The 13,948-nt window shown below is 47.3% G+C and overlaps 10 non-coding genes across 10 annotated transcripts; all 10 read right to left on the minus strand.

Moving 5' to 3' along the window:
• Positions 1–1,042: 1,042 nt before the first annotated feature.
• Positions 1,043–1,233, minus strand: LOC142259848 (U2 spliceosomal RNA). The gene has a single exon (XR_012728201.1). It is a non-coding gene; the product is annotated as a U2 spliceosomal RNA (small nuclear RNA).
• Positions 1,234–2,350: 1,117 nt separating this feature from the next.
• On the minus strand, positions 2,351–2,541 carry LOC142259849 (U2 spliceosomal RNA). The gene has a single exon (XR_012728202.1). It is a non-coding gene; the product is annotated as a U2 spliceosomal RNA (small nuclear RNA).
• Positions 2,542–3,658: 1,117 nt separating this feature from the next.
• Positions 3,659–3,849, minus strand: LOC142259850 (U2 spliceosomal RNA). Its single transcript, XR_012728203.1, has one exon. It is a non-coding gene; the product is annotated as a U2 spliceosomal RNA (small nuclear RNA).
• A 1,117-nt stretch (positions 3,850–4,966) lies between these two features.
• Positions 4,967–5,157, minus strand: LOC142259851 (U2 spliceosomal RNA). Its single transcript, XR_012728204.1, has one exon. It is a non-coding gene; the product is annotated as a U2 spliceosomal RNA (small nuclear RNA).
• Positions 5,158–6,274: 1,117 nt separating this feature from the next.
• LOC142259853 (U2 spliceosomal RNA) lies at positions 6,275–6,465 on the minus strand. The gene has a single exon (XR_012728205.1). It is a non-coding gene; the product is annotated as a U2 spliceosomal RNA (small nuclear RNA).
• Positions 6,466–7,582: 1,117 nt separating this feature from the next.
• Positions 7,583–7,773, minus strand: LOC142259854 (U2 spliceosomal RNA). Its single transcript, XR_012728206.1, has one exon. It is a non-coding gene; the product is annotated as a U2 spliceosomal RNA (small nuclear RNA).
• A 1,117-nt stretch (positions 7,774–8,890) lies between these two features.
• Positions 8,891–9,081, minus strand: LOC142259856 (U2 spliceosomal RNA). Its single transcript, XR_012728208.1, has one exon. It is a non-coding gene; the product is annotated as a U2 spliceosomal RNA (small nuclear RNA).
• A 1,117-nt stretch (positions 9,082–10,198) lies between these two features.
• Positions 10,199–10,383, minus strand: LOC142260305 (U2 spliceosomal RNA). Its single transcript, XR_012728612.1, has one exon. It is a non-coding gene; the product is annotated as a U2 spliceosomal RNA (small nuclear RNA).
• Positions 10,384–11,705: 1,322 nt separating this feature from the next.
• On the minus strand, positions 11,706–11,890 carry LOC142260309 (U2 spliceosomal RNA). The gene has a single exon (XR_012728615.1). It is a non-coding gene; the product is annotated as a U2 spliceosomal RNA (small nuclear RNA).
• Positions 11,891–13,203: 1,313 nt separating this feature from the next.
• On the minus strand, positions 13,204–13,394 carry LOC142259857 (U2 spliceosomal RNA). The gene has a single exon (XR_012728209.1). It is a non-coding gene; the product is annotated as a U2 spliceosomal RNA (small nuclear RNA).
• Between the last annotated feature and the right edge of the window lie 554 nt (positions 13,395–13,948).

A 13,948-nucleotide genomic window follows, 5' to 3' on the forward strand; every position in this document is an offset into this window, starting at 1 on the left:
AGACAAACCCACGCCTACACAAGACATTTTGTCACCCAAGCCAACCCTTGAAAAGGCTGCTTTGCAGAGCAAAAACAAGAAGAATGGTGCGTTTTGCAGCCGCCGCCCACTGCAATGAATCTGAATAACTCCTCCTTTAGGGCGCAAGCAACTCCCCTCCCCCTTGCAGTCTTTCCAATTCACGATACAAAAAGACGGACAGGACAGGTTGCCTGACTTTCCGTCACTGCCACCCTTTGCCATCCTTACCCGTAGAAAGCCCTTTCATCATCCCCAAACCCTAATCTTTTCCCTTTCCTTCCCAGCCCCCAAACCCTGCCCTCTGTACCTTTCTCACCACCCGCTTCCCTTCTCCTGTCATCCCCCTACCACCTGGGAAAAAAAGAGATTGCCCCCTCCTTCCACTAGCCCACCCTCCCACCCAAAGAACAACTTCTTCTGCGCAGCTTGTTTTCTAGGCAGCAGCGCTATTGTGATGTCATCGGGGGGCATTGTGACAAGCCGCCAGTGTTCCGTCTCTTCATGTTGTGCACTGTTCAAACCGAAAATACATCAACAGGCAGGCTACAGAAAAGCTTACTAACAAAGGTTAGAGAGGGGCTTTCTCAGAGGGCTTTTTACAGTTTGTCTATTCCCAATTAGCCGGTTTAGTATACTTAATGAAAGTACTAATTCTTTCATAGGCCGCCCATTCTTAGTATTTGACGTTCAGGTAACAACAGGTAACTTTATTTGGAGTGGAAGCAGAGAGATAACACCAGATGCCAATTGTAGATCCTCTCACACCTGTGGTCACTGCAGCATCTGACTCCACTTTGTCCAAAAGGGATCTATTCCATTCAATTACACATGATCTAGATTAGACTGACAACAAGATACTGCACGGGACATAGCAGAGTTGGTGAAGTTGAGTGGTGATGAGTTTGCTATTTGGATGAATAAAGCAAGTAAAAAGTGTGTTAGATAAAAATTCATTTCAATTCGCTAATCGGGCTAATATGAATCAGGTGAATCGAGTTCTGCTTTTGGAAACTGGGTTAAGAAGGGGTGCACCGTTCCTGGAGGTACTGCAATACCAGGTCAATGCGTGGAGTGGACAGAGCAAGCTCTTTTTCCATCTCCCTGTTCTAAAAATCCATTTAATATATGGTCCCCAGATAGGGGACGTATCAGATATTAAACTGATAAGAACAGATACTACACTTGATCTTAGCCAAAAGGCCGAGAAGCGATAACCAGAATTGGTTTGGGCCTCGAGTGGCACCCTGGCCTATGCCGGACACATCTTAGGGAGAGAGAGCGAGAGGGAGACAAACCCACGCCTACACAAGACATTTTGTCACCCAAGCCAACCCTTGAAAAGGCTGCTTTGCAGAGCAAAAACAAGAAGAATGGTGCGTTTTGCAGCCGCCGCCCACTGCAATGAATCTGAATAACTCCTCCTTTAGGGCGCAAGCAACTCCCCTCCCCCTTGCAGTCTTTCCAATTCACGATACAAAAAGACGGACAGGACAGGTTGCCTGACTTTCCGTCACTGCCACCCTTTGCCATCCTTACCCGTAGAAAGCCCTTTCATCATCCCCAAACCCTAATCTTTTCCCTTTCCTTCCCAGCCCCCAAACCCTGCCCTCTGTACCTTTCTCACCACCCGCTTCCCTTCTCCTGTCATCCCCCTACCACCCGGGAAAAAAAGAGATTGCCCCCTCCTTCCACTAGCCCACCCTCCCACCCAAAGAACAACTTCTTCTGCGCAGCTTGTTTTCTAGGCAGCAGCGCTATTGTGATGTCATCGGGGGGCATTGTGACAAGCCGCCAGTGTTCCGTCTCTTCATGTTGTGCACTGTTCAAACCGAAAATACATCAACAGGCAGGCTACAGAAAAGCTTACTAACAAAGGTTAGAGAGGGGCTTTCTCAGAGGGCTTTTTACAGTTTGTCTATTCCCAATTAGCCGGTTTAGTATACTTAATGAAAGTACTAATTCTTTCATAGGCCGCCCATTCTTAGTATTTGACGTTCAGGTAACAACAGGTAACTTTATTTGGAGTGGAAGCAGAGAGATAACACCAGATGCCAATTGTAGATCCTCTCACACCTGTGGTCACTGCAGCATCTGACTCCACTTTGTCCAAAAGGGATCTATTCCATTCAATTACACATGATCTAGATTAGACTGACAACAAGATACTGCACGGGACATAGCAGAGTTGGTGAAGTTGAGTGGTGATGAGTTTGCTATTTGGATGAATAAAGCAAGTAAAAAGTGTGTTAGATAAAAATTCATTTCAATTCGCTAATCGGGCTAATATGAATCAGGTGAATCGAGTTCTGCTTTTGGAAACTGGGTTAAGAAGGGGTGCACCGTTCCTGGAGGTACTGCAATACCAGGTCAATGCGTGGAGTGGACAGAGCAAGCTCTTTTTCCATCTCCCTGTTCTAAAAATCCATTTAATATATGGTCCCCAGATAGGGGACGTATCAGATATTAAACTGATAAGAACAGATACTACACTTGATCTTAGCCAAAAGGCCGAGAAGCGATAACCAGAATTGGTTTGGGCCTCGAGTGGCACCCTGGCCTATGCCGGACACATCTTAGGGAGAGAGAGCGAGAGGGAGACAAACCCACGCCTACACAAGACATTTTGTCACCCAAGCCAACCCTTGAAAAGGCTGCTTTGCAGAGCAAAAACAAGAAGAATGGTGCGTTTTGCAGCCGCCGCCCACTGCAATGAATCTGAATAACTCCTCCTTTAGGGCGCAAGCAACTCCCCTCCCCCTTGCAGTCTTTCCAATTCACGATACAAAAAGACGGACAGGACAGGTTGCCTGACTTTCCGTCACTGCCACCCTTTGCCATCCTTACCCGTAGAAAGCCCTTTCATCATCCCCAAACCCTAATCTTTTCCCTTTCCTTCCCAGCCCCCAAACCCTGCCCTCTGTACCTTTCTCACCACCCGCTTCCCTTCTCCTGTCATCCCCCTACCACCCGGGAAAAAAAGAGATTGCCCCCTCCTTCCACTAGCCCACCCTCCCACCCAAAGAACAACTTCTTCTGCGCAGCTTGTTTTCTAGGCAGCAGCGCTATTGTGATGTCATCGGGGGGCATTGTGACAAGCCGCCAGTGTTCCGTCTCTTCATGTTGTGCACTGTTCAAACCGAAAATACATCAACAGGCAGGCTACAGAAAAGCTTACTAACAAAGGTTAGAGAGGGGCTTTCTCAGAGGGCTTTTTACAGTTTGTCTATTCCCAATTAGCCGGTTTAGTATACTTAATGAAAGTACTAATTCTTTCATAGGCCGCCCATTCTTAGTATTTGACGTTCAGGTAACAACAGGTAACTTTATTTGGAGTGGAAGCAGAGAGATAACACCAGATGCCAATTGTAGATCCTCTCACACCTGTGGTCACTGCAGCATCTGACTCCACTTTGTCCAAAAGGGATCTATTCCATTCAATTACACATGATCTAGATTAGACTGACAACAAGATACTGCACGGGACATAGCAGAGTTGGTGAAGTTGAGTGGTGATGAGTTTGCTATTTGGATGAATAAAGCAAGTAAAAAGTGTGTTAGATAAAAATTCATTTCAATTCGCTAATCGGGCTAATATGAATCAGGTGAATCGAGTTCTGCTTTTGGAAACTGGGTTAAGAAGGGGTGCACCGTTCCTGGAGGTACTGCAATACCAGGTCAATGCGTGGAGTGGACAGAGCAAGCTCTTTTTCCATCTCCCTGTTCTAAAAATCCATTTAATATATGGTCCCCAGATAGGGGACGTATCAGATATTAAACTGATAAGAACAGATACTACACTTGATCTTAGCCAAAAGGCCGAGAAGCGATAACCAGAATTGGTTTGGGCCTCGAGTGGCACCCTGGCCTATGCCGGACACATCTTAGGGAGAGAGAGCGAGAGGGAGACAAACCCACGCCTACACAAGACATTTTGTCACCCAAGCCAACCCTTGAAAAGGCTGCTTTGCAGAGCAAAAACAAGAAGAATGGTGCGTTTTGCAGCCGCCGCCCACTGCAATGAATCTGAATAACTCCTCCTTTAGGGCGCAAGCAACTCCCCTCCCCCTTGCAGTCTTTCCAATTCACGATACAAAAAGACGGACAGGACAGGTTGCCTGACTTTCCGTCACTGCCACCCTTTGCCATCCTTACCCGTAGAAAGCCCTTTCATCATCCCCAAACCCTAATCTTTTCCCTTTCCTTCCCAGCCCCCAAACCCTGCCCTCTGTACCTTTCTCACCACCCGCTTCCCTTCTCCTGTCATCCCCCTACCACCCGGGAAAAAAAGAGATTGCCCCCTCCTTCCACTAGCCCACCCTCCCACCCAAAGAACAACTTCTTCTGCGCAGCTTGTTTTCTAGGCAGCAGCGCTATTGTGATGTCATCGGGGGGCATTGTGACAAGCCGCCAGTGTTCCGTCTCTTCATGTTGTGCACTGTTCAAACCGAAAATACATCAACAGGCAGGCTACAGAAAAGCTTACTAACAAAGGTTAGAGAGGGGCTTTCTCAGAGGGCTTTTTACAGTTTGTCTATTCCCAATTAGCCGGTTTAGTATACTTAATGAAAGTACTAATTCTTTCATAGGCCGCCCATTCTTAGTATTTGACGTTCAGGTAACAACAGGTAACTTTATTTGGAGTGGAAGCAGAGAGATAACACCAGATGCCAATTGTAGATCCTCTCACACCTGTGGTCACTGCAGCATCTGACTCCACTTTGTCCAAAAGGGATCTATTCCATTCAATTACACATGATCTAGATTAGACTGACAACAAGATACTGCACGGGACATAGCAGAGTTGGTGAAGTTGAGTGGTGATGAGTTTGCTATTTGGATGAATAAAGCAAGTAAAAAGTGTGTTAGATAAAAATTCATTTCAATTCGCTAATCGGGCTAATATGAATCAGGTGAATCGAGTTCTGCTTTTGGAAACTGGGTTAAGAAGGGGTGCACCGTTCCTGGAGGTACTGCAATACCAGGTCAATGCGTGGAGTGGACAGAGCAAGCTCTTTTTCCATCTCCCTGTTCTAAAAATCCATTTAATATATGGTCCCCAGATAGGGGACGTATCAGATATTAAACTGATAAGAACAGATACTACACTTGATCTTAGCCAAAAGGCCGAGAAGCGATAACCAGAATTGGTTTGGGCCTCGAGTGGCACCCTGGCCTATGCCGGACACATCTTAGGGAGAGAGAGCGAGAGGGAGACAAACCCACGCCTACACAAGACATTTTGTCACCCAAGCCAACCCTTGAAAAGGCTGCTTTGCAGAGCAAAAACAAGAAGAATGGTGCGTTTTGCAGCCGCCGCCCACTGCAATGAATCTGAATAACTCCTCCTTTAGGGCGCAAGCAACTCCCCTCCCCCTTGCAGTCTTTCCAATTCACGATACAAAAAGACGGACAGGACAGGTTGCCTGACTTTCCGTCACTGCCACCCTTTGCCATCCTTACCCGTAGAAAGCCCTTTCATCATCCCCAAACCCTAATCTTTTCCCTTTCCTTCCCAGCCCCCAAACCCTGCCCTCTGTACCTTTCTCACCACCCGCTTCCCTTCTCCTGTCATCCCCCTACCACCCGGGAAAAAAAGAGATTGCCCCCTCCTTCCACTAGCCCACCCTCCCACCCAAAGAACAACTTCTTCTGCGCAGCTTGTTTTCTAGGCAGCAGCGCTATTGTGATGTCATCGGGGGGCATTGTGACAAGCCGCCAGTGTTCCGTCTCTTCATGTTGTGCACTGTTCAAACCGAAAATACATCAACAGGCAGGCTACAGAAAAGCTTACTAACAAAGGTTAGAGAGGGGCTTTCTCAGAGGGCTTTTTACAGTTTGTCTATTCCCAATTAGCCGGTTTAGTATACTTAATGAAAGTACTAATTCTTTCATAGGCCGCCCATTCTTAGTATTTGACGTTCAGGTAACAACAGGTAACTTTATTTGGAGTGGAAGCAGAGAGATAACACCAGATGCCAATTGTAGATCCTCTCACACCTGTGGTCACTGCAGCATCTGACTCCACTTTGTCCAAAAGGGATCTATTCCATTCAATTACACATGATCTAGATTAGACTGACAACAAGATACTGCACGGGACATAGCAGAGTTGGTGAAGTTGAGTGGTGATGAGTTTGCTATTTGGATGAATAAAGCAAGTAAAAAGTGTGTTAGATAAAAATTCATTTCAATTCGCTAATCGGGCTAATATGAATCAGGTGAATCGAGTTCTGCTTTTGGAAACTGGGTTAAGAAGGGGTGCACCGTTCCTGGAGGTACTGCAATACCAGGTCAATGCGTGGAGTGGACAGAGCAAGCTCTTTTTCCATCTCCCTGTTCTAAAAATCCATTTAATATATGGTCCCCAGATAGGGGACGTATCAGATATTAAACTGATAAGAACAGATACTACACTTGATCTTAGCCAAAAGGCCGAGAAGCGATAACCAGAATTGGTTTGGGCCTCGAGTGGCACCCTGGCCTATGCCGGACACATCTTAGGGAGAGAGAGCGAGAGGGAGACAAACCCACGCCTACACAAGACATTTTGTCACCCAAGCCAACCCTTGAAAAGGCTGCTTTGCAGAGCAAAAACAAGAAGAATGGTGCGTTTTGCAGCCGCCGCCCACTGCAATGAATCTGAATAACTCCTCCTTTAGGGCGCAAGCAACTCCCCTCCCCCTTGCAGTCTTTCCAATTCACGATACAAAAAGACGGACAGGACAGGTTGCCTGACTTTCCGTCACTGCCACCCTTTGCCATCCTTACCCGTAGAAAGCCCTTTCATCATCCCCAAACCCTAATCTTTTCCCTTTCCTTCCCAGCCCCCAAACCCTGCCCTCTGTACCTTTCTCACCACCCGCTTCCCTTCTCCTGTCATCCCCCTACCACCCGGGAAAAAAAGAGATTGCCCCCTCCTTCCACTAGCCCACCCTCCCACCCAAAGAACAACTTCTTCTGCGCAGCTTGTTTTCTAGGCAGCAGCGCTATTGTGATGTCATCGGGGGGCATTGTGACAAGCCGCCAGTGTTCCGTCTCTTCATGTTGTGCACTGTTCAAACCGAAAATACATCAACAGGCAGGCTACAGAAAAGCTTACTAACAAAGGTTAGAGAGGGGCTTTCTCAGAGGGCTTTTTACAGTTTGTCTATTCCCAATTAGCCGGTTTAGTATACTTAATGAAAGTACTAATTCTTTCATAGGCCGCCCATTCTTAGTATTTGACGTTCAGGTAACAACAGGTAACTTTATTTGGAGTGGAAGCAGAGAGATAACACCAGATGCCAATTGTAGATCCTCTCACACCTGTGGTCACTGCAGCATCTGACTCCACTTTGTCCAAAAGGGATCTATTCCATTCAATTACACATGATCTAGATTAGACTGACAACAAGATACTGCACGGGACATAGCAGAGTTGGTGAAGTTGAGTGGTGATGAGTTTGCTATTTGGATGAATAAAGCAAGTAAAAAGTGTGTTAGATAAAAATTCATTTCAATTCGCTAATCGGGCTAATATGAATCAGGTGAATCGAGTTCTGCTTTTGGAAACTGGGTTAAGAAGGGGTGCACCGTTCCTGGAGGTACTGCAATACCAGGTCAATGCGTGGAGTGGACAGAGCAAGCTCTTTTTCCATCTCCCTGTTCTAAAAATCCATTTAATATATGGTCCCCAGATAGGGGACGTATCAGATATTAAACTGATAAGAACAGATACTACACTTGATCTTAGCCAAAAGGCCGAGAAGCGATAACCAGAATTGGTTTGGGCCTCGAGTGGCACCCTGGCCTATGCCGGACACATCTTAGGGAGAGAGAGCGAGAGGGAGACAAACCCACGCCTACACAAGACATTTTGTCACCCAAGCCAACCCTTGAAAAGGCTGCTTTGCAGAGCAAAAACAAGAAGAATGGTGCGTTTTGCAGCCGCCGCCCACTGCAATGAATCTGAATAACTCCTCCTTTAGGGCGCAAGCAACTCCCCTCCCCCTTGCAGTCTTTCCAATTCACGATACAAAAAGACGGACAGGACAGGTTGCCTGACTTTCCGTCACTGCCACCCTTTGCCATCCTTACCCGTAGAAAGCCCTTTCATCATCCCCAAACCCTAATCTTTTCCCTTTCCTTCCCAGCCCCCAAACCCTGCCCTCTGTACCTTTCTCACCACCCGCTTCCCTTCTCCTGTCATCCCCCTACCACCCGGGAAAAAAAGAGATTGCCCCCTCCTTCCACTAGCCCACCCTCCCACCCAAAGAACAACTTCTTCTGCGCAGCTTGTTTTCTAGGCAGCAGCGCTATTGTGATGTCATCGGGGGGCATTGTGACAAGCCGCCAGTGTTCCGTCTCTTCATGTTGTGCACTGTTCAAACCGAAAATACATCAACAGGCAGGCTACAGAAAAGCTTACTAACAAAGGTTAGAGAGGGGCTTTCTCAGAGGGCTTTTTACAGTTTGTCTATTCCCAATTAGCCGGTTTAGTATACTTAATGAAAGTACTAATTCTTTCATAGGCCGCCCATTCTTAGTATTTGACGTTCAGGTAACAACAGGTAACTTTATTTGGAGTGGAAGCAGAGAGATAACACCAGATGCCAATTGTAGATCCTCTCACACCTGTGGTCACTGCAGCATCTGACTCCACTTTGTCCAAAAGGGATCTATTCCATTCAATTACACATGATCTAGATTAGACTGACAACAAGATACTGCACGGGACATAGCAGAGTTGGTGAAGTTGAGTGGTGATGAGTTTGCTATTTGGATGAATAAAGCAAGTAAAAAGTGTGTTAGATAAAAATTCATTTCAATTCGCTAATCGGGCTAATATGAATCAGGTGAATCGAGTTCTGCTTTTGGAAACTGGGTTAAGAAGGGGTGCACCGTTCCTGGAGGTACTGCAATACCAGGTCAATGCGTGGAGTGGACAGAGCAAGCTCTTTTTCCATCTCCCTGTTCTAAAAATCCATTTAATATATGGTCCCCAGATAGGGGACGTATCAGATATTAAACTGATAAGAACAGATACTACACTTGATCTTAGCCAAAAGGCCGAGAAGCGATAACCAGAATTGGTTTGGGCCTCGAGTGGCACCCTGGCCTATGCCGGACACATCTTAGGGAGAGAGAGCGAGAGGGAGACAAACCCACGCCTACACAAGACATTTTGTCACCCAAGCCAACCCTTGAAAAGGCTGCTTTGCAGAGCAAAAACAAGAAGAATGGTGCGTTTTGCAGCCGCCGCCCACTGCAATGAATCTGAATAACTCCTCCTTTAGGGCGCAAGCAACTCCCCTCCCCCTTGCAGTCTTTCCAATTCACGATACAAAAAGACGGACAGGACAGGTTGCCTGACTTTCCGTCACTGCCACCCTTTGCCATCCTTACCCGTAGAAAGCCCTTTCATCATCCCCAAACCCTAATCTTTTCCCTTTCCTTCCCAGCCCCCAAACCCTGCCCTCTGTACCTTTCTCACCACCCGCTTCCCTTCTCCTGTCATCCCCCTACCACCCGGGAAAAAAAGAGATTGCCCCCTCCTTCCACTAGCCCACCCTCCCACCCAAAGAACAACTTCTTCTGCGCAGCTTGTTTTCTAGGCAGCAGCGCTATTGTGATGTCATCGGGGGGCATTGTGACAAGCCGCCAGTGTTCCGTCTCTTCATGTTGTGCACTGTTCAAACCGAAAATACATCAACAGGCAGGCTACAGAAAAGCTTACTAACAAAGGTTAGAGAGGGGCTTTCTCAGAGGGCTTTTTACAGTTTGTCTATTCCCAATTAGCCGGTTTAGTATACTTAATGAAAGTACTAATTCTTTCATAGGCCGCCCATTCTTAGTATTTGACGTTCAGGTAACAACAGGTAACTTTATTTGGAGTGGAAGCAGAGAGATAACACCAGATGCCAATTGTAGATCCTCTCACACCTGTGGTCACTGCAGCATCTGACTCCACTTTGTCCAAAAGGGATCTATTCCATTCAATTACACATGATCTAGATTAGACTGACAACAAGATACTGCACGGGACATAGCAGAGTTGGTGAAGTTGAGTGGTGATGAGTTTGCTATTTGGATGAATAAAGCAAGTAAAAAGTGTGTTAGATAAAAATTCATTTCAATTCGCTAATCGGGCTAATATGAATCAGGTGAATCGAGTTCTGCTTTTGGAAACTGGGTTAAGAAGGGGTGCACCGTTCCTGGAGGTACTGCAATACCAGGTCAATGCGTGGAGTGGACAGAGCAAGCTCTTTTTCCATCTCCCTGTTCTAAAAATCCATATAATATATGGTCCCCAGATAGGGGACGTATCAGATATTAAACTGATAAGAACAGATGAGATTTCATCCGCAAATTTCAGAAAACGGTCATCGGCCACCACACAAAAGCGCAGTGCCGCAGGTGATCGCCTCCCGAGCCCAGGAACCACCAGCCATAAGGGGACGTAAGCACCAAAAGGCGCAACAATCCCCGAGGCCGGCGGTTGTGCAAGCCCGGGCCCCTCCCAGCCAAGTCCAAGGCAAACCCAATGAAGGGACTACACTTGATCTTAGCCAAAAGGCCGAGAAGCGATAACCAGAATTGGTTTGGGCCTCGAGTGGCACCCTGGCCTATGCCGGACACATCTTAGGGAGAGAGAGCGAGAGGGAGACAAACCCACGCCTACACAAGACATTTTGTCACCCAAGCCAACCCTTGAAAAGGCTGCTTTGCAGAGCAAAAACAAGAAGAATGGTGCGTTTTGCAGCCGCCGCCCACTGCAATGAATCTGAATAACTCCTCCTTTAGGGCGCAAGCAACTCCCCTCCCCCTTGCAGTCTTTCCAATTCACGATACAAAAAGACGGACAGGACAGGTTGCCTGACTTTCCGTCACTGCCACCCTTTGCCATCCTTACCCGTAGAAAGCCCTTTCATCATCCCCAAACCCTAATCTTTTCCCTTTCCTTCCCAGCCCCCAAACCCTGCCCTCTGTACCTTTCTCACCACCCGCTTCCCTTCTCCTGTCATCCCCCTACCACCCGGGAAAAAAAGAGATTGCCCCCTCCTTCCACTAGCCCACCCTCCCACCCAAAGAACAACTTCTTCTGCGCAGCTTGTTTTCTAGGCAGCAGCGCTATTGTGATGTCATCGGGGGGCATTGTGACAAGCCGCCAGTGTTCCGTCTCTTCATGTTGTGCACTGTTCAAACCGAAAATACATCAACAGGCAGGCTACAGAAAAGCTTACTAACAAAGGTTAGAGAGGGGCTTTCTCAGAGGGCTTTTTACAGTTTGTCTATTCCCAATTAGCCGGTTTAGTATACTTAATGAAAGTACTAATTCTTTCATAGGCCGCCCATTCTTAGTATTTGACGTTCAGGTAACAACAGGTAACTTTATTTGGAGTGGAAGCAGAGAGATAACACCAGATGCCAATTGTAGATCCTCTCACACCTGTGGTCACTGCAGCATCTGACTCCACTTTGTCCAAAAGGGATCTATTCCATTCAATTACACATGATCTAGATTAGACTGACAACAAGATACTGCACGGGACATAGCAGAGTTGGTGAAGTTGAGTGGTGATGAGTTTGCTATTTGGATGAATAAAGCAAGTAAAAAGTGTGTTAGATAAAAATTCATTTCAATTCGCTAATCGGGCTAATATGAATCAGGTGAATCGAGTTCTGCTTTTGGAAACTGGGTTAAGAAGGGGTGCACCGTTCCTGGAGGTACTGCAATACCAGGTCAATGCGTGGAGTGGACAGAGCAAGCTCTTTTTCCATCTCCCTGTTCTAAAAATCCATTTAATATATGGTCCCCAGATAGGGGACGTATCAGATATTAAACTGATAAGAACAGATGAGATTGCATCCGCAAATTTCAGAAAACGGTCATCGGCCACCACACAAAAGCGCAGTGCCGCAGGTGATCGCCTCCCGAGCCCAGGAACCACCAGCCATAAGGGGACGTAAGCACCAAAAGGCGCAACAATCCCCGAGGCCGGCGGTTGTGCAAGCCCGGGCCCCTCCCAGCCAAGACCAAGGCAAACCCAATGAAGGGACTACACTTGATCTTAGCCAAAAGGCCGAGAAGCGATAACCAGAATTGGTTTGGGCCTCGAGTGGCACCCTGGCCTATGCCGGACACATCTTAGGGAGAGAGAGCGAGAGGGAGACAAACCCACGCCTACACAAGACATTTTGTCACCCAAGCCAACCCTTGAAAAGGCTGCTTTGCAGAGCAAAAACAAGAAGAATGGTGCGTTTTGCAGCCGCCGCCCACTGCAATGAATCTGAATAACTCCTCCTTTAGGGCGCAAGCAACTCCCCTCCCCCTTGCAGTCTTTCCAATTCACGATACAAAAAGACGGACAGGACAGGTTGCCTGACTTTCCGTCACTGCCACCCTTTGCCATCCTTACCCGTAGAAAGCCCTTTCATCATCCCCAAACCCTAATCTTTTCCCTTTCCTTCCCAGCCCCCAAACCCTGCCCTCTGTACCTTTCTCACCACCCGCTTCCCTTCTCCTGTCATCCCCCTACCACCCGGGAAAAAAAGAGATTGCCCCCTCCTTCCACTAGCCCACCCTCCCACCCAAAGAACAACTTCTTCTGCGCAGCTTGTTTTCTAGGCAGCAGCGCTATTGTGATGTCATCGGGGGGCATTGTGACAAGCCGCCAGTGTTCCGTCTCTTCATGTTGTGCACTGTTCAAACCGAAAATACATCAACAGGCAGGCTACAGAAAAGCTTACTAACAAAGGTTAGAGAGGGGCTTTCTCAGAGGGCTTTTTACAGTTTGTCTATTCCCAATTAGCCGGTTTAGTATACTTAATGAAAGTACTAATTCTTTCATAGGCCGCCCATTCTTAGTATTTGACGTTCAGGTAACAACAGGTAACTTTATTTGGAGTGGAAGCAGAGAGATAACACCAGATGCCAATTGTAGATCCTCTCACACCTGCAGCATCTGACTCCACTTTGTCCAAAAGGGATCTATTCCATTCAATTACACATGATCTAGATTAGACTGACAACAAGATACTGCACGGGACATAGCAGAGTTGGTGAAGTTGAGTGGTGATGAGTTTGCTATTTGGATGAATAAAGCAAGTAAAAAGTGTGTTAGATAAAAATTCATTTCAATTCGCTAATCGGGCTAATATGAATCAGGTGAATCGAGTTCTGCTTTTGGAAACTGGGTTAAGAAGGGGTGCACCGTTCCTGGAGGTACTGCAATACCAGGTCAATGCGTGGAGTGGACAGAGCAAGCTCTTTTTCCATCTCCCTGTTCTAAAAATCCATTTAATATATGGTCCCCAGATAGGGGACGTATCAGATATTAAACTGATAAGAACAGATACTACACTTGATCTTAGCCAAAAGGCCGAGAAGCGATAACCAGAATTGGTTTGGGCCTCGAGTGGCACCCTGGCCTATGCCGGACACATCTTAGGGAGAGAGAGCGAGAGGGAGACAAACCCACGCCTACACAAGACATTTTGTCACCCAAGCCAACCCTTGAAAAGGCTGCTTTGCAGAGCAAAAACAAGAAGAATGGTGCGTTTTGCAGCCGCCGCCCACTGCAATGAATCTGAATAACTCCTCCTTTAGGGCGCAAGCAACTCCCCTCCCCCTTGCAGTCTTTCCAATTCACGATACAAAAAGACGGACAGGACAGGTTGCCTGACTTTCCGTCACTGCCACCCTTTGCCATCCTTACCCGTAGAAAGCCCTTTCATCATCCCCAAACCCTAATCTTTTCCCTTTCCTTCCCAGCCCCCAAACCCTGCCCTCTGTACCTTTCTCACCACCCGCTTCCCTTCTCCTGTCATCCCCCTACCACCCGGGAAAAAAAGAGATTGCCCCCTCCTTCCACTAGCCCACCCTCCCACCCAAAGAACAACTTCTTCTGCGCAGCTTGTTTTCTAGGCAGCAGCGCTATTGTGATGT

This window comes from Anomaloglossus baeobatrachus (genome assembly GCF_048569485.1).
Source record: "Anomaloglossus baeobatrachus isolate aAnoBae1 chromosome 9 unlocalized genomic scaffold, aAnoBae1.hap1 SUPER_9_unloc_5, whole genome shotgun sequence".
NCBI lineage: Eukaryota > Metazoa > Chordata > Amphibia > Anura > Aromobatidae > Anomaloglossus > Anomaloglossus baeobatrachus.